Source organism: Lonchura striata, chromosome 4 (assembly GCF_050655825.1).
Source record: "Lonchura striata isolate lonStrDom1 chromosome 4, ASM5065582v1, whole genome shotgun sequence".
NCBI lineage: Eukaryota > Metazoa > Chordata > Aves > Passeriformes > Estrildidae > Lonchura > Lonchura striata.
This window is the reverse complement of record NC_140706.1, coordinates 31,059,001-31,078,911: the sequence shown is the minus strand read 5'-3', so window position 1 is coordinate 31,078,911 and position 19,911 is coordinate 31,059,001. Positions and strand designations below refer to the sequence as shown.

The 19,911-nt window shown below is 34.7% G+C and overlaps 1 protein-coding gene and 1 long non-coding RNA gene across 2 annotated transcripts in view; one reads left to right on the top strand and one right to left on the bottom strand.

Annotated features, from left to right (window-relative positions):
* MTNR1A (melatonin receptor 1A) overlaps window positions 1-19,911 on the bottom strand; it is a 50,566-nt gene that overhangs the window by 16,151 nt on the left and 14,504 nt on the right. The window lies entirely within an intron of this gene.
* Window positions 1,823-18,628, top strand: LOC110474933 (uncharacterized). Its single transcript, XR_014954774.1, has 3 exons — window positions 1,823-3,734; window positions 4,595-7,530; window positions 8,049-18,628. It is a non-coding gene; the product is annotated as an uncharacterized LOC110474933 (long non-coding RNA).

Below are 19,911 nucleotides of genomic sequence, written 5' to 3'. Positions count from 1 at the left end.
ATTTGATTACAGTCCATTCAAGATTTAAGGTTTAAAAATCATGCTGTACATGGCTTCAAATTACAAATCAACCTCACATCTATTTCAGTTAATTGCACAAATATAGAGTACTTGGACTAGGGTTTATAGTATTAAATGACTGCATTAGTATTTTATAATTTATAAGCACATTGTTCATACATAAAATTATTCACTGAGAACACATTATTATATAGTGACCTTTTAGTGCTTCCTACAGAACCTTGTTCACTGAGATTATTGAACTTCAAAGAAATGAGAAGAAATCTGAATCCCCAAGAGAGCCAATAAGAGGAATCTAGCAGAATTATCAAACCACCATGAATACATTGTGTATTGTATATTACTCACACTTACTATTATTGGACACAATCAAGCTCTGCAAGGAACACGTGGAAATTTCCAGTAGCAGCTATTACTGCATTAGACAGTATTTTAGCCATTTCATTCTCCCCCACCAAAAAAAAAAAAAAAAACCTAAAAACCTATAGTGATATCAAAGCAATGTTTTTCTAGGAGAAAATTCCTAGAAGCAATAAAAATATTTTTTAAAAAATCAAATCCCGAAGAAGTAGCATCATTATAAAAAAAAAAGAGTGAAAAAGTGTAATGGGGGCTTAGTAGATTGGGTTCTTATTTTCACATAGTATCTATTTAGATTTCTATTTACTAATTCATCATGATTCAGTATCCAAAATTAAAATATCAGGCATAACCTATTTACTTGTAAAGTTAACTATTCTGAAGACTGAATTCATTTCTTTGCACTCATGTATGTTTAAGAATGAATAAAAGTACCCCAGTAGATTCATTCATATAAGGTTCTGAAAAATCCTTTGAAGTAAATTCAAGGGTAAAAAACCAGATATCTCAATGCTTTGGTTTTCATGACAAAGATTAAAGAAAATAATGCTTTTTACAGAAAGCATAAATATTTCACTATCTGGACTGAACTTTGTGTATAGAAAAAAATTGAAATTCTGTATATAAAACTCTTGTACAAAATACCAGAGAAATTAATTATGGAGACATGTCCCTCAGTCTGCAAGATATTTCAGAGAAAAAATCATTAATTAAGTTCTTAAGCGTCTTTTAGGCTGATGGGTGATGCTTTGCCTTGCTATAAGATCAGTGTTTGTTGTAGAGCCTTAACTTCATTTTCTGAGCAAAGGAATTATTTTTAAAAAATCTCATGGTTATGAGGCTGGATCAAGAGTTTAATTTAAAAAACCCTAGCACCTAGTACAAACCACTTTGTGTGTTATAGATTTTGCTAAAAGGTCAGAAAAGCAAAATTTCTATTTTCAAAAGAATGGCTGCCTTCATTAGGACAAGGCTGTAACTAATTCTGGGTTTCCAGTAATCTTAAGAGAACTGCAGTGTGGTCATGTCCAGCCTGACCTGAGCCAGCAGAAGATATTGAAGATATGTCACTTCTATAGACAGTAAATTGATGGATCACTTCCAAAATTATACTGGCTATTATTGTTATTATTCTGCTTCCTTCTCTGTTCTTTGATTTTTTTCTCCCATTCCTCTACCCCCAGTTTGAGGCACAAATAGTGGAAGACATGATAGCTCAAAATTACAAGCTCTGATTTTAGCTCATGGATGCTCCAAAAACAAAAAGAATGAGGCATTTGAAGATAATTTAATCACATTAGGATGAATCCTTTTGCTTTTTGTTTCTCATAAGGGTATATTGATGTTGGATGGCATATGGGGAAAGACAGCCTCTGAAGAAAAATGTTTCATATTCCTTAGTCTAATAGATACATGAAAGGATATCACAGTGTCCATCACTAAGTGATGGACAGCTTTTTGTCCTGAAGTTTTTTATGCCATGAAGTTAATAAAAAATTGATGCCTTTTCCAGTGGCAAATGTAAATTAAAGTGAATTTGAATGTGTTTCTTATCTAGCTAAAGGAAATCTTCAGAAATTATAATAAAAATACCCTATCCTGGTGATCTTGACATTATAAACACATGACAATGTGTTATGGAGATCATACTAGAATTTCTATTAAAAACTATCAGAACCATTAAATATTTGAAAGAATGAAAAAAGATGCTTAGATACTTTACTAAAACTTTACCATTAAACCTACTTTCAATCTTTCAGGTAATTTTTTATTCTAACTGGCGAATACTTTTTTGTGTCTTAAATGTTGGTGCAGTCACTGATGTTAACATATCTATCAAGTCTGACATTTTCTCCTGCAAAGTTTAATGTTCTGGGAATAGAATTGCCTTATTTACTATTAGTTGTGTTGTGTTTAAGAGCGAATGCAAGTTATACATTAGATTTAGCAGCCTGAATGAATCTTCCAGTTATAGCCCTGTATTCCTTTGGCAAAGGCCAGCTATAAAAGAACATAACAAATGAAAGGGACAGTGTTTGTGCTAATGTGCGTTCATCTTACCATCTCTAAAAAGGGTTCCGTGTTTGAGAGAATTTGTAATTGCAATGATCATTGTAGGAAAAACACTGCTGCTGGGTCTGTGCTCACCTTCTGGAAGACAAAGGGCGATGACTGCTATGTGCCATTTCTTGGTGTTTTCTTGTGATTATATTGGAGGAAAACTTTCAGGTCCAAGTATGTTTGCTTAAGTTAATCAACATAATCACAGCAAATTTGAGGAAACTGCACATGGCTGCAGGCACTGAGAATAAATCCATTTAGTGGTTTCTCGGTTTTAAAGTCTTATACATTTGACAATGTGTCCTTATCAAGGTCTAAAATCAATCATTACTATTCTGTGGGATTTTAAATAACCCCAATTTTATTATATTGAAATCTATCCAATAATTTCAGCATAATGCCTTGGTAAAAATAGAAACTCTTACTAAAAATGATGATCATATGCTTAACAACATTAGTTTTTAACTTTTATTTAATAAAAAAAGCAGTTTTAACATCACATAGCAGGAGCATTTGGAGATCTATGCATGTTGCATTTTCAGAAAGCTGGCAGAATATAAATAATCCACTGGTTCTATGGTCTGTTTCTCATCTGTACTGCTCTTTGTATGTGAAGACAGGGTGAGAATGTTCTTTAAATCATCTCATCCATCATGACACAAGATACCCACATTTCTGGCTTTCAGATCATTTGAACAATACGCACAAACAAAAAAAGGAATAAAAAATGTAGCATGTGTAATTCTCAATTCATAATGACATGTGCTATCTACTGTGATAAGTATAACTTCAGAAGATACAATGTTTACCACAGCAACAAGTTTCTATTTCAGAACCTGAACAGATATACATTTTATGAGACATTAAGCTTTTAGATGTCTACTTATTCCTCCTATTTACAAATCCCATGCTATTGGGGGACATAGCAGTTCTGTATATCATATATGAAACTTCTGGACAGTTGTTTGAGCTACAGATCTGTGAAAAAAAATTAGTTATTTCCCATACATATTAAAAATACTATAGTATTGCAGGGGATATTGTAATTCTCACCAGCTGGAATTCTGTTTGTTAGCAACATTTTATTTTGGTTCAGATATTACTCTGTAAATTTGAATTAAAATAATTATAATTCAGGTAAAGTATTTTTTTTTGCTATTGTTGTTAATTGTCAGTATTTTTCTTGGTAGATGACTCTGAACTTCAACAGAGCTAAACACTGAAAATAACAGACAGCTCTCCTAGTCAGATAAATCAGAATCACTGCAAGAAGATCTGCATAGAAGGAAAAGGTAAGTTCTTCAGAGTCCTGAAAGCATGTCTGTGTGCCAATATGCCCAAATATTTGATAGAGCCAGGGATCAGACTTGGAGGAAATTTACTTAAGCTTCCATTAAGCTAGAAAAAGTATACAGATAAAAGCTTTGGCTCAGGTCCAGATCATATCTGTATGCAAAAGATGGCTCTGGAATCAGTCACATCTAAGGCGAGTAACTGCTCAAGATCCCCAGTTACTTCTAGTTTTTGTAAGACAAAATTATGAAATCAATCTGAATTTTCATATTAGACACCATAATTCTGCCTACTGACTTTTTGAAAGCTATGATCATACTACTTGTGTAAAACTCCACAGAGTCAGCCAAAGCCATCACTAGGAATATGCTTGTTTAATTAAAGGATGTCATTAATCCAGTGAATAATGTTGGCATAGAGAAGATTTCTGTTGCTTCACAAAGTTAAAATTTACATTTGAAATATGTTTTTAAAGTATTTTAGATAGCATTCAAGTGTGGATTAAAACATATCGAGAGAACCATATCCTAGGTACTTTTTTCATGCAATAAACTACACATAGTATTTACATGCCTGTCAAGCTCCACTTATTTCAAATGATATTAAATGCCAGCCTGCTCTCAAAATTAAATACCCAAAGAAAAGTCAAGTATAAAGTTCCAATGACATCTTTAAAATATTTTTTTGGAAAAACAGATGGGTATCCAAGAATCTTTTCTGAGCCAATAATCTGTAAATTTAGCATTTCATATGTGCGTCCATGAATTAGCCCACAAAAATATCTTAGTAAAGTAGTAAGTTAGTGACTTAAATGCAGTGCAGCTCTCTCCTAATGCTTGCATCTATGATCTAAATGCAGCCATCTTCAAAAGTTAACCAGCATTGGATTGATGATTACAATGGTTGCTTCACTTTTATTCATTTGAGGTCTGGTGGATGATAAAGTTAACATGAGTGAAGAGTTTGCTGCTGCAGCAGAGAAAGGATGCTGAGTAGCACCAATGGGGGCATCCCCAGCAGGCAGAGAGAAATCATTGTGCCACTCTGCTCAGTGCTTATCATGCCACACCTGGAATGCTCTGTTCAATTTTGCTCATCCCCACTATACAAAAAAAGAAGCGTATGGGCTGAAGAGAGTCCACAGAAGAGCTACAAAGATGATCAAATAACTGTAAGGCTGTAAGTAAAGCCTGAGAGGACTGGGTTTGTTCAGCCTTCAGAGAAGAAGCCTTGGGAAGACCTTATCACCATGTTCCTGTATTTAAAGGCTAAAATAAGTCCCTTTATACAAGGAGTCACATGGAAAATATGAGAGGTGATGGGTGCAAGTTACTCCTGGGAAGACTCCAATTGGACAAAAGAATTTTCACAATGAGAACAATCTGGCCTAGAACAATCTCTCCAGGAAAGTCTGGGATTCCCCTGCATTGGACTTTTTTAAGATTCAGCTGCACATGGTGCTGAGATATCTTGCCTAGACTATGGTTTTACTATGTTCTTGCCAATAAAGATGAAACCCCCTTGAAGTCCATTCCAACCTAGTGTCCTATGATTCTGTGAAAATATCTCAGTTAGGAGAGATGATTTGGGAATATGCAGAAGTAAGTAACTGGAAATGTTTGAATTTTTTGCAAGACAAATGATTACTGGATAAGTAATTACTGATCAAGTCAGCTGATTGAGTCAGCTAACCAGTTTTCCCTTTCAAAACAAAAAATTAAGTACAAAATGCTTAAAAAATTACTAGGGAGAACTCTTATGTAATATTCCAAAACTGACCGAAGTGCACAAGCTAGCAACCCAGTGCATGGCAGTAGTGAATCTTTACTGTCATTTTTTAAACTAGGATATTATGAAAGCTGTCTGTAATATTTGACAGTGGTCTATTCTAAGGAGTAAGCAAGCATGTTTCCTGCACTGTGAGTTGCAGTGGAAAGATGGCTGTACATATATAAAAGAAGTACTTTTCAATCTACTTGCTAGTCAAGACACAGAGATGACTTTGATTCTTACTACTCTGTGGGGAACTGGCTGGAACAGAGTCTGCAGTCAATTCAGCTGCATCAACAGCACAGACCCCAGAGAGGACCATCCTCCTGTGCTAGGAATATGCATAATGTAGACTTTCATTTTGTTCATACAGAACTGGTTGTGTAGGCTGGTTACACAGCCAACACACACCATTTGAAGAGTGGGTTTAGTAATGATTTGACAGTAGAGACAACAGGGATAAGAAGCTGCAGCAGATTCAATCATAGCCCTTTTTAATAACTTTAGTTCAGGTTTTCAAAGCCGCATTTAATGTTTAGACTCACATTTGGTACCAATTTAAACTGGAATTGGCCATCTAGCAGCTTGAGGTGGCTTTACAAATATTACCCACCAATTACTATTTTACTCTATCAGCAGCTGGTGTTTAAAATGTCCCAGTTGTTATACTAGGCACTAACCTGGGGTTGTTGGGTTAGAAGTAAAATGACAGTACAAGAGAGCATAGAGGAAAAGCATTTTTCCATCTACATGAAGAAAGCAAAATTGAATGGAGGTAGCTGTGATAAAGGCCCCTAAGAGTATCAGAGAAGTTTAAGTTTATATCAAGTTAATTTATGACAGAAGTCTGACTCTGTTACAAAATTGATTTTTTTTAGGTGCATTGTCTTGATAATTCATAGTATAGACAAAGTTGTTGACAAATAATGTTAGAATGCAATGTGATAGAATAGCAGACATATCTACTAGTTAACATAATTAGAAATCTCGGTGACAACTCTCATTCATTAGGGATATATTTTCCTCTTGTTGAACATACATCAGCCACATTGATATTAGCAGGGGTGATTTAAGCTTCCTTAAAACTGAAGATGACATTTAATAACTGTATCATCAATGGATATGTGTTCAGGTAATTCAGCTACTCATTTTTGGAAATCATTGTCTGGAAATTATTTTAGCTTTGCTAAGCAGTCATATTTGCTATAAACTGTGATAGAAAACTGTCCAAAACATATGAAGTGCTCCCTTTTATATATCATTCCATTATAAATACATTACTTTTACGTATGCATTGCTTTGGTTTATCTAATTAATTACACATTTTGATTAAAAATAAAGCTCTTAATTTGAGAGAGGCACAAAAATTTGAAGAATTGCTAAGACAATTTTCAGAAAAATCTCTATAAATTTACATTTGTAGAGGAAAAAAATAAAAGTATTAAATCTTCCTGGTTAATCAATTTATCTGTATGGAATCCTGTCGAAATTCTGTATTTAACTGTCTCTCTATAAAATTGACTACTTCCAGATGACCAAACCGACCAATGTGGTTTTAAAGATCATTTCCTTCATGTTCAGATATATTTACACTTTAGAATATAACCTCACCAAAAACTTGGGGTCTCCTAACAACCAACAAACCAATCAAATAATTTTGGACTTGCTGTGGTCACCTCTTTCTACCTTTGTGGCCCCCAAGTGTACTTGCAGCCTTGTCTTCTCACCTACCAAATGAGTATCAAATAGAATTTCATATTATTCTTTACTTGTCAATTCATCTTTTGTCACCTAGTAGAACTAGCACAGCATCATTTCTCACTGTACTGTAGCACTCAGACAAGGGGTAACCAATTATATTGAGTAATTCTCCTGGTTGGCACTCCTATTTCTCTTTCCTCACTTTTACTCTGTTCCTTGCATCTATCAAGATGAAAACAGAACAACACACATCTCTGCCCTACCTGGAGTATTCCTACACCTTCTACCAAAACTAACCTGCTAAGAGTCAGCAAAGGAAATAAGGTAAGAGATGTCTTCACAGGATAACCTGGTCTGAGCTGCTAAAATGGACCACAGGGACTTGGATTTCTCAGGGACCACACACCTCAGGTTCAGGAGCAAGAAGAAATCCTATTTCTTTGGGCTTCTTTGAGACTCTCAGTCACATTTGTCAGCAGTACAAACAGCAGGTTGTATTAAGGAATTGTAACAGAAACACAGAGAAAATAAGCAGGACACAACCCACTGATTCTAAATACTGTCCTAAAATGCCAGATATAAGATATTCCAGCAGCTGGGTTAGAACATTTTTCAGCTTAGTTTGTGGAGCACACTTGCATACTTCTGTTGTTCTGCCTGTGTGACATTTCTGCTTTCTGTGCCTGTCTGGGAGAACACAGCACTGAATTTTCTAAAAATCTGATTATTTCCAGCAAAATGTATTGTGAAATATATTTGGACATGAATATGCAAAGTGTTTGGATTTTGCAAAGCTCTAACTATTCAAATTTTTTATTTTGTTTTTTTTTGTGGTAAAGCAGAACATAGAGAGTGTGGAGTTCAAAGAAAAAATGAACCTGTCAGACTTGTTTGAAGAATCACAATCACAAACAAAGAAGAATTCTTTGTTCTCACAAAAATTAGGATATATTTCATAGAAAAGAAAAAATGCAGTTTCTGTGAATGAACATGTTCACAAGAACTTATCTGTACGCAGAAATTAAATGAATGAGCTACCGTCACCTGGACAAAATTGTTACAATTCTAATTAAAATACATTGTATTTTAATGGATTTTCATACTCTGTAAGGATTAAGTAATCAGACTCTATCACATCTTGATGCCAGCTTACTATTTAGTAACAAATACTATTATGAACCCCATGTCTGAGTGCTAATTTAGTGAATCAATATGAATACAGTATAATTAGTCATTTCCTGCTACAAATAGAAAATCTATAACAAATGTATTATACTCTGTATTCTTATTCTGAGAAGTGATGCATAAAATGGAATACATTACAGCTTAGTTTGCATCTTAATGGCCTAAAAACATGGAACATTTTTCCCCTCTAGTGTCTGTTAGTGGAAATGACAACAAGTTGAATGCATTTTTTAATTAAAAAGCTGTATTTTTTAACATGAACATGTTAAAGTCTATCCTAATGCATTATTTTGAAAATATTTTCTAATGAAGAATTAATATCAGACCCAATTCATACTGAAATTTTTACTACAGTTTTATTGTTGATGTCAATGAGTTTTTAATTCCTTTTTAAAGTAAGAGAGTGGGGAAAAGATGCATCTTCAGAAATTTCAGATTAGTTAAACTCACATCGTAGTACTGAGTTAAAAGCAACTATAGCAGATGTAGATTGGAACTTGCATTGATAATGTGGATCTTTAACTTTTGGAAAAGGTCTAAAACTTCAGATGTATCAATATAACCTTCACTACAAAGTAAGAGATTCTGGGAATAGCATCTGTTAACTTGCAGACTGAGCCTGGTCTGCCCCATCCAAGCTTGCTTCTAAGCTTTATATATTCAATAGGGTGAAGCCATAAATTGATCTTGGCACTTTCTAGAGCAGCCAAATTCAAGAAATGCAGAAGAGCAATTCAAGGTGGCTGCTATCTGTACCCATCACAGGCAACTCCTCTGGAGCCAACAGAGAGCAGCAGGCACGTGCTCTGGGGACTGAGAGCAAATGTTTTGCATGTGGCCTTTTCCTCTGTGGGGGTGCTTTGGGGAACAGACAGGACCATTAATTGCTAATTCCAGTGTCATTGCAGTGACCAGATTTTCTCACAGGCCTGAGAGTGGTAAATATTATGCAATCAGACTAAACAATGGAATGTTTCTAATTTTCTGCACTGAATGCATGTTCCTACAGCATCTACAATCTATTTTACAATGACATTAAAATAAAAGCCTTTGTGGGTACATGTGACTTATCTAGATTTTGCTAGTTTTTCTCAGCTCTTATTAGAGGAGTCTACATTTGGAAGTCTATCTATTTTCTCCAGGCATTATTTTAGTGAAAGTTATCCCTTTAGACAAAATTTAACTCAGATAACTAAATTTCCATAATAACTTTTAAAAATTGGTTAGAAATGGCAGATTTGAACATTGTTTCCCTTGGAGTTTGGATTTTTGGAGTTGGGTTTGGGGATTTTTTTCCTTTGTTTATTTCTGTGTTGGTTTATTATTTTTTCCCTAAAGGTTTGCTAAGTGTGAAGGAGAGCAAGCTAACTCCTGCACACCCAGATTCCACAGGCAAACAAATAAGCATGACAGTTTCAATTGTTTTATTTTCCAATCAAGGTTTTTTGGAAAAAAGAGGTAAAGAGAAGCAAGAAATTGTGTCTTTCTTTTCTTAGTCCCTCTGCACCAACTTGCATAAACATATGCATAAACATTGTTTTGGCTTCTTGTGTCTCCATAATGATGTTCCATACTGCTGTATATTTGAGAAAAATTAAACTTCATACCTTTCAATGAAACCACTTGTTGTTCCTTCTGTGTTATAATTAATAGGCCTCTCTCTTCCTCTCAGTGATTCAGATACACTATGTTTTATGTATGTTTTTAAGAATGAGTAGTTATCCCAGTAACCAGATTGAAACCCAGAGTTACTAGGGGAATGGAGCAAATAACAACCAGATGTTATTAATGAGAAAATGACTGCTCTCAGAATATTCATAATAGTTCTCCCTATTATCAACCTCTTGCATGGCACTCTTATGAAGATTTGAGACTTTGTGAAAAAACTTGATGGGGAATTCTGTCTCAGCTGACCAGCTTTCTTGAGGCATTTCCATTTATTTTATAGATGTCTCTGATACTCTGCTCCTAACTGAGGTACTCTAATTGCTACTTTACAGCAAATTTGGTTGGTACTTTAATCTGTAGAAATGTTGGTGTCTAGCTCTTTGACAAAATATATACCTCCTGTTCAGGAAATTGCCTAAGAATTTTTGGCCTAGAAAATATTCATGGAGGAGAAAGAACTCTTCCAATATGACAGTTTTATTTTGACACTCCTATGAAGGCAAAAAGAAAATATTACAAAATTTTATAGGAATTTTATTTATAAACTTAAATACAATACTGAAGACGATTATTGTTTAAAGTATTTGGCACTCCAATAGAAGAATGAAATCAAGTAGCTAATTTCATTTAAAGAAGATGCTGGTCACCTTCATGGGAACATTCTTACAAAAGTATGTCATGCTTAACAAAAATTAATAAATTGCAGTCCAAAAGAAGAAAGTTTCAATGTCCTGTAACAATCTCAGAAAGATATGCCTTAGGTACCTCAAGTAATAATGGAACTTCCAAATTGAAAGATACCAAAGCTTATTATTTTTAGTGTACTTAACTGAATATAAATTCCCTACAGGGAATAAAGAGTTCTAAACAGCTTCATGCAATAATATTGCATGATTTTTATTGTAGTATCTACCCACTTCCAGAATCATTGCTAACAAAACTTTATTTTCAAAATCTCAAGAAAAAAATTTTACCAAGTGTGGGTGAGCTGTAAAAATCTGACGTTTGTTGAACATAAATAGTGCCAAGGAAGGATAAGTCAAATATTTTGCCTAAAATGGCTCTTTAACAAAATTCCTCAGAGTTTTCTGTAGATGAATTAACAAAGAGTTGGTTGCAGAGGGAGTTCTCTGTAGATGGCATGCTAATGAATTCTGACAGGCTGAATGGTGCAAAGATAATGGGCTGAGCTGTCCACTGACTGTAAAGCAGAAGATGATTAAGGTTAAGACTTCAGGAAAATACCCCCCAAAAAATTGATCAAAAGGAACAATTTGACTTAGGGGTTGAACTGCAGGGGTCCAGTTTCTCTGCTAATGATTGATGTGTTAGTCAAATTCAAGCACCTGAAGTTTTACAGCAGTATCATGACTTGCTGCATAATTCATGATTGTTCTAATATTGCCATTCACTCTTCTTTTCCAAATATGAAGGGTCAACCAACATTTACTTCATTCATCTTAATACTGCCTTTGAAATAAATTCAGATTCAATTAGATATAGAGAGTTATTATTTCATAATTTGATGGAAAACTTTTTCAAAAGAGAATACCTGAAATTAGATTTCAGAAGATGAAAAAAGATTAAATAATATTAGAAATATCTACTGAGGAATTGCTACAGAGTTTTTCTTCCAGAAGAATTGTCATTAAAATCATGCCTGATAAAATGAGGACTTTATATAAGAAAGGTGGCAAGACATGTGAAAAGATTGGGAGACTTTTTTTCAAGCCTATAATCAGTAAAAAAATATGTAGTACTTGTTAGGCAGAAAATAAAGTTTTGCTTCTAGAGATATTAATTTATCTTATGCACAAAACAGATTAAATATCTCAGAAATTGCAACAGAATTGCACCATTTACCCTTTCTATCCTCAGCAGAATGAAAAGCAATAAAAAATATATTTTTCCCTTTTTTATGTAAATTGTTCAGATGCACACTGAATTGTTCTAGACAGTGATGTGTATCATCCAAGGTTGGGTCCTCTTATCATTACTCAAATATCATCAGACCGAGGTGCTTTTCTTGGACATGTTTACAAAGAATAAATAAATTCTACAAGACCAAACCAGGAAAAAGGAAACAGAATCTGAAAGTGAATTTGGCAACATATCAAACTTACCAAGCTTTCATAATTAGGCTCTGAGTATTCTGAAAGAGTAATGGATCATTAACATCAGTAGGGGGCTTTCAGGGAAAAAGAAAAATCCCAAACAAAACTTCAGCAAAGAGATAAATATTATTTTCAACACACAAGTATGGAAACTTCATTGTTAAACCATACCTTGCTGCTTTCAAGCTACAGAAAAAAGCCTTATTTTTTAGTTAAAAAAATATTAAAAGTATTTTTCTCTTTTTCACAAAGTTATAATCTATCTTGAAGCAAAAAATCCTAATATAACTTAAAATTAAAGATTTTGCCTTCAAAAACTTTAAACATTTCAACATATGCAGCCATTTTTTGCCATAAACCTAAATAAGACGATTCACAGGACCCAAAGTAGATTTCTAACTGGTCAAAATCTTTTGAAAGTTTTCTTCATAAAGTCTTGGGTGAAGGATAAAGGTCAACTGAATATTTCTCATATTATTGGAATAATGATTATGTATTTTTAGTCTCCATAGGCTTCACAGACATGTGACAAAGACAGGCTTCTCACAAATTGATGGTGATACTTTTGAGTTTTCATCATCAATTCCACATGTCATTAGAAGCAGGAAGAGAAACAACTCTGAAGAGAATGAGAAAGTAGTTCCTGTACACATAGATATTAAGTAATTTTTTATTCCATAACCTTACAGAATAGAATTAAGCAGAAAGATTCTGAAATCCATTAATGAATTGGCTGAGGAGATCCTTTTTCAGGGTCATATGAGTAGAGCTGATCCTGTGTCAGGTAGGACACCTTGACATTTTACTACAGCTGTTTTCTCTTATCCCTATAGAATTTGACATACCCACTATTTTGGGAGCTATTAATGCTGCTTTCTAAATTCCCCAAAGACTAAACAGTTGAAGAGACACAGAGTGGAACAAATAAAAATTTCCAGCTAGAAAGAAAAGTGTAATTATATATACATATATATATATATATATATATATATATATTGTAAGTACCCAAACATTTTATATTTTAAGGTCATGTTTATACTTTGCATTCAGTATTCAAATGCCATTTTAATGTCATTGATCATTTTTTAGTCACTACTATTTGCCAGGCAGAAATCAGACAGCAATCACTGTGGCTATATAATTTCTAAACTGTTGAAAATATTGCTGTGAGACGTTTTTCCATCCTGGATAACTACAATGCAGATGGAGTCTAAAGAGACTTTCTGCTTCATGCAGTTGTTAATGATATTATTCACAAAGCATATACACCAGGCAGATTTGGCTTGGCAGTCTCTGAGGTAGCAACCTCATCTCATTTCTAAAGAGAAATTATGTTCCCTTATGACAGTCACGCTCTTCAAAATTTTGGGAGTTAAAAAAAACCTGCAAAAAGTGCCATTTAAAGTTTGTGATTAGGGGAAGGAATCACTAACACAAAACAGTCAGCATTTTCTTGCTGGAAATGGTCAAATTTGTCATTTTCAAACCATCCATTTACCTTCAGAAACCAGAAAAACCCTGGCTGCTTCATAACATTCATAAGAGCTTTCATTTGAAATATATTGAAAGATGGGGTAAAATGTAGAACCACCTGGGAATTCATATACATGCTAGAAAATTTAGCTGAAATTTCTTTCTGAATTTTAGACTGCAATTGATGTGCACAGCTTTGGCCTAACGGTACGTAAAAAACATCACAAACTTTATTTTGATGAAAAGCAGCTGCCTTTATTAATATGACTTTTGTGACAATTCAAGCAGCTAAGGATAAGCCAAAGGGGAATGCAGTGTGCTGGAATAAATTTTGATTTTAGATAGATCCATGTATTTGAGCGACTGGAGCATGGGTACAGGAAGTATGTAGACCCAGTGACATAAGAAATCTTTCAGTTACTATTGCTAGGAAACATGTCTTAGGAACTTCATTTTGAAGACTTTGTTTACCGCAAGAAGAGTTGAGTCATTTCAGCAGAAAGTGCCTTGAGTATCTGGATAGAAAACAAAATATTTTTGCCTCTTCTTCTCAAGTATAACTGGCACTGAAACTATTTTTCTCCCTGTATGTTTAATACATCAATCATGATCTGCTTTTGTGGAGGTGTTGCAATAGGATGAAGACAGAACTATTTGAAGTAACTGAAGTATTCCTGGGACTTGTTGCAAATTTAGTGTCAGCACTGTTTGTTTACATTTTAATCTTAAATTCAATTTAGACAAGAAAAAAAAAAAGAAAAACAACGACAAAAAAATCCTCATAATGGCTTTCATTTCCAGACACTTCAGTAGTGACATGCATAGCTAAGCACTGCAAAAGCATTTCAACATATGTTAGCTTCAGGGATAAGCACTGTTTGATTGGGGCACTCAATATCCTTAAGATGTTTAGGTGTTTAAATGGAACTGCCCTGAAAAAGAATGCTGTCTGAAAAATAACTAAACCACAACAACCCATCAGAGACCACCTTTTGCCCTCTTCACCTTACAAAAAAAAAAGGTCATATGAAAAAAAGAAAAAAAGAAACTTAATGTGAGTTCTCTGTAAGGTGACTATATTTGAAAGACAGCAGGAACTGAATTTCTAAAAAAGTGCTTACAGCAAACTATAAAGTCTTGCCTACCTATCCAGGTTTTTCTGAAGAGGACAGAATGAACTATTTCCCAGTCAGTAGCTCCCAAAACACAGAAAATCTTTTATCTCAAGGAGAGGAAGAGAAAATTGCTAATACTTACAGATCGCCACAACTCTGTGCTTGCCCCTTACAGTACAGGAGGGACGAACACTGCACACTCTTCGGCTGGCATGTTCTATCACAAGAATCTCCTGTGAGTCCAACATTCCTGCTGTTTTCTCTACTTCAAAGTCAGGGTGGAGAAGCTTGTACTTGCTTTCCCCCTGTCAGTTCTTCTGAACTGCAGTCTTGGTGTATCAATACCTTTGACTCGGGAAGAATTACTCGGGGGTGTTGTTGACACAAAAAAGCTCAACATGACCCAGTGAGGAGCACTTGCAGCCCAAAAAACCAATTGTGTCCTGGGCTTGTGCATCCAGAGCAGCGTGGCCAGTGGGACAGGGAGGGGATTCTGTCCCTCTGCTCTGGTGGGACCCCACCTGGAATAACGCACCCAGCTCTGGGGTCCCCAATGTAAGAACAAGGTGGACCGGCTCCAGCCAAGGAGGGCCACAAAGCAGATCAGAGCACTGGAGCACCTCTCCTAGGCAGGCAGACTGAAAGAGTTGGAGCTGTTCAACCTGGAGAAGAGAAAGGGTCTGATGAGACCTTAGAGCAGCCTTCCAGGACCTAAAGCTGAGGGAACTAACAAGAGTTAAGGATGTGGGTTTTTGATTTAAATCAGATTAAGAAGACAACTGCCAAACTCTGTAGAGGCACAGACACCCTACTTGCACACAAAATCTGTAGGCAATACCACAGCTATTAAAATCCCCTGATAATCTCAGTTCAAGGTAAAAAATCCACACAGCTGAATTCAAGGGAGCAGATGGCTCTGGATTTTCATACAATAGATGAAATACAACACTGAATTCAAAAGAACAGTTTGACATACTCAGTCCATCTGAAATTAGGTTTGAAGATAAATATATCAGTAAGTGTATTCTCACATACAGAGATGTCAGAAAATGTGCACCCAAAGCTATGCAGATGTTAATTATAAATTAAATTATTATTGTAAGGGGTGTTGTTCTGAGCAATACAAAATATATCACATAATAGGGATATATTTCCCCTTAGTATATGATATACAGAGTACATAAATACCAAACAGTCTTTCAGCCTGCCAAGTCTTGCCCAGCTGTAATACGAGTTATGGCTCTGACACACATCTGGAATAAATGATTAGCAGAGAATTCTGGAATACTGCTTTGATCAGACTTTAAATAATAAACAATTGCACAAACTGAGTTCATAATGGCTTAATTGTAATGCTTTTAAGAAGTAAGTCTTTTTTTGGTGCTTTTGCAATGTTTACTACATAGGAGCTCAATCCATGATGAGCAGTATAGATAAAAGCATGAAATTGGTAATATTATTCCTATTGCTTTGTAATTTAATTTCTGTTGCCATAAACATGTGCCGCTTTCATCTTTTTCCTCTGGTTTAAAAAATACTTTTTCAAATTGGTAGATAAAGCTTGTGGAAATGAAAACAAGACTCTTTCCATATTTTTGCTTTCCCCTTAAACTGGTCATGAGAGTTTCAATTTTTTTAATCACTGCACTATGAACAGAGGGACCACTTAAATTCTTTTTAGAAAATTTATGTTTACAGCTGTGCTAACAAATCTTTGAGCCATGCTAGTGGCTTGATTTGTGGTTTACTGTGATCTCAGCTCTGCTACTTATTTTCTTCAGGGACAAGATTCTTCAGGAGTCTTCTCTGATTAACTTAGCTTCTATGAGATAATATTTGGCTGCTAGTGCCAGACTAATGTTTTAATGTAAAAAGCTTGTTAATTTTCTCTGATTATAATACTTCTAAGTCAAAGTCACTCATTAGCCCTTAAAATTAACATCAACATATAAACATCAGTGTCAGCAGAACAGAAACTTATCAGAAAGTTCTGAAGTCTGCAATTTAAGTGGCAAAGACCATAGCTAGAGTAGGAAACAGTATTAGCTTTTCTTGTAGTGATTTTAAAGCTATGCCAAGCCTATATTTTATGACTACTTTATGGCTGTCAGTAGAATTTTCACACATGCATAGTCACCATTGACTGGTATTTCACCTTGTTTACAAGGACATAAACAATTTTATTAGAAGTTTAAAAATTCACAAGCTAAAGGAGACCTGTAAAATTTACTGTAAATCTATTCACAGAGATCCTGCAGTCTCCTGAACATGATCATCAGACATGCTGGTCTTGAGAAAACAGACAGAACTGCCTGTAAATTAGCAGCACTGTAGGTTTCCCAGCAAGTACAGAAGTGTTTTTTTGGATAAACACTTTAAAACAATGGTAACTTCTTTGATGGGAGCAATCTAGCAAGGAGAGATCTGCAACTCAAGCTCATCTACTGCTTATAGCAGAGTACAGTATCCTCTGTGAAGTTTCTGATTTCAGCAGTATGGAATGCTATGAAGTGTAGTGGAAGAAATGACACTCCACCTGGTAAAATGAAGATTTTAGGGCCAGCTCAGTGAAGAATACAAGATTTAGGTACTGATGCAAAAAATGACAGAAAATATATTCTGGGATATATTAGACATTACTTAAATTGTCATTTGAGTGCAAATGTCTAAAAGCTCTATTTTCATTGAAGATTAGCAATATGAGGCAGAAAGGTCAATTAAACAGCATGGCTAAAAGGGCTGACATAAAGCTAAAAAAATTCCCATGATCTATGAGACTTGTATCTCACTAGTGAAAAATCTTCATGACATACCAGATCAAAAAGACAAAGGGACATGGGAGTTTTAAATGGTATTATATGAAAATGCTGGAAATTAAGATGCTTTAGAGGGGGTCACAGTATCCAGTACCTGTAATCCAGTAACAAATGTTTAGTTACAGCTGTACTGAAAAGATCATGCTGTAGCTGAACCAAGGATCAGCTGAATCAGTCTCATGAAGTCCCCTAGCCTTGCCATCTAACTGATGCCTCTCAAAATGACGCATTTTGGAATAATCAGAAAAGGAAAAAAAAAAAAAAAAGCAAACATCCCCTAATGTTTATCTTCATTTTATCACCTCATCCAAAAACATCTGTGCAACTTCAGTTGTGTCAGTGCATGATTATAAAAAAACCATGTAATTACATGAATAATTTCATTTTTTGAAGGTGTATTGGACATATTAATTGAGTATTCATATTCACTGAGTTTTGTAAGCAAAAGAAATTTATAATAAAGGATGTTTGGAGAAAAAAAAAATCAAGTGTTTCAAAGTTATTTATGCATCATACAAGGTACATTTACAGAATTTCAAACGCTGCATAAAAATTGTTTAAAAATGTATGGGAAGATCAAGACTGATTTGCATACTGACAGACTCATAAAACACTAACAAAAGAGCACAGAGAGTATAAAACTTGAAGTTCAGAAATTAATATGTGCAATGATATAGCACAGAATTACAGAATATACTGAGTTGAAAGGGACCCACAAGGATCATTGAGTCCAACTCCTGGCCTCACACAGGATAACAGTCTGCACTCTGTAAAAAGCCACAAGTCTTGAAGTAATGGGTCACAAATGTGGGAAATAAAATCACAATTTCCCATATTCAGAACTGATGACTTACCCCAAACACAAATTCACAAATCTCTGCCTCACCTCAAAAGTACTACAGAATAAACAGCATATAAGGCTTGGGATTTGGAGAAACTTAGTATCCTTCACAATATTTAGAGGTTCTCTCTAGCTTTTTAAAGTGACTGAAGTCAACATGCTGCATTATTATGGATACTCACTTTACAGAGATAATAGGTTTCACTCAGGTAAGACAGCCTGACACTGTCTTACCTGACACATGTAAGATGTGAAAGGTGAAATGACCTTAGTAAAGCAACAGTCCAGAATAAGGACAGTTCTTAATACTTTCTCTCAAAAAGTGTTACAGCAACACTGAAATTGAAAAGCTTCCTTTTTGCTATACCTAAATATGCTAAACTAGGCATGGTCATAGCATGCATCCATCACTCAAATAAATCTCATTATGCAGCACCTGAAATTCCTTGAGAAGTTGGGGGCATTGTATTGATCTTGAAGATCCTAACACAACGATTAAGAAACAAGAAGAGTCCATACATATGACTTAAGAAAAATTTAAGATTACATGATCAAATAGGTGATGCTAACAAATTAACTGTTCTGAAGAAAACAAAAAGGACATTTTTAAAAATACTCCACTAAAAAGTTCATTCTAGAAACACAATATAAATATTTTTAAAATTATTTTTGGGAAAAAAAATCGAAGTGGATTAGTGCAACACTGACAAAAGAACCAAGAGACTAATTCAGGGACACCACAGGCATCCATGCAATAGCTAAACACAGGACACAAATTCAGAGAGAATATGAGGAGACACTGAAGAGAATGAGTAACAAAACAGAAAGATTATAAAATTGGGGATGTAGTAAAAGAAGTTAAATGCATTAACTATATGTTCATTCTATAAAAACTACACTGGAAGAGAAGCTGCATTTATGGTCTGTTACAAGGCTTCTTTATGGCACAGAGGTGCTATGGATGATCCTTTCTGCAGTTATTTAGGATGAAGAACTTTGGCAGTCATACTGGGACAAAAGACTGTTCCAGAATGAAGCTGAGAAGCAGATTCAGTAGCAGAACTATAATGCTACATACAAGCCACTATCACCCGAACAGTGAAGAGCAAAAATGGCTCAGAAACTGGGCTTTTACAATATTACAACAGTAGATGTAACAGGAGACAGCTGTAAAATAAGAAGGAAATTCATTCTCAGCTGATAAGAAATTACTTAGCAGTGCAAATGCCTCAAAAAATGTCAACAATCATATAACAGTATGGGTTCAAATAAAGCAGACTGATGTCAATTCCAGATAGTATTTCATTTTCTTGGAAAATGCTTCCCAACTACTAGAATTCTGAAAATAATCACGTGGTTGTAAAATTTTGTTCCATACATAGAAAGGTCTTACTCTTATTATATTGTTACATTCTTCTGTCACCTTTTTTGGTGTCAATGGTTTGCACAATGCATACACTACTACAGCTTGAAAGGCTTTATAGCGTTATCAG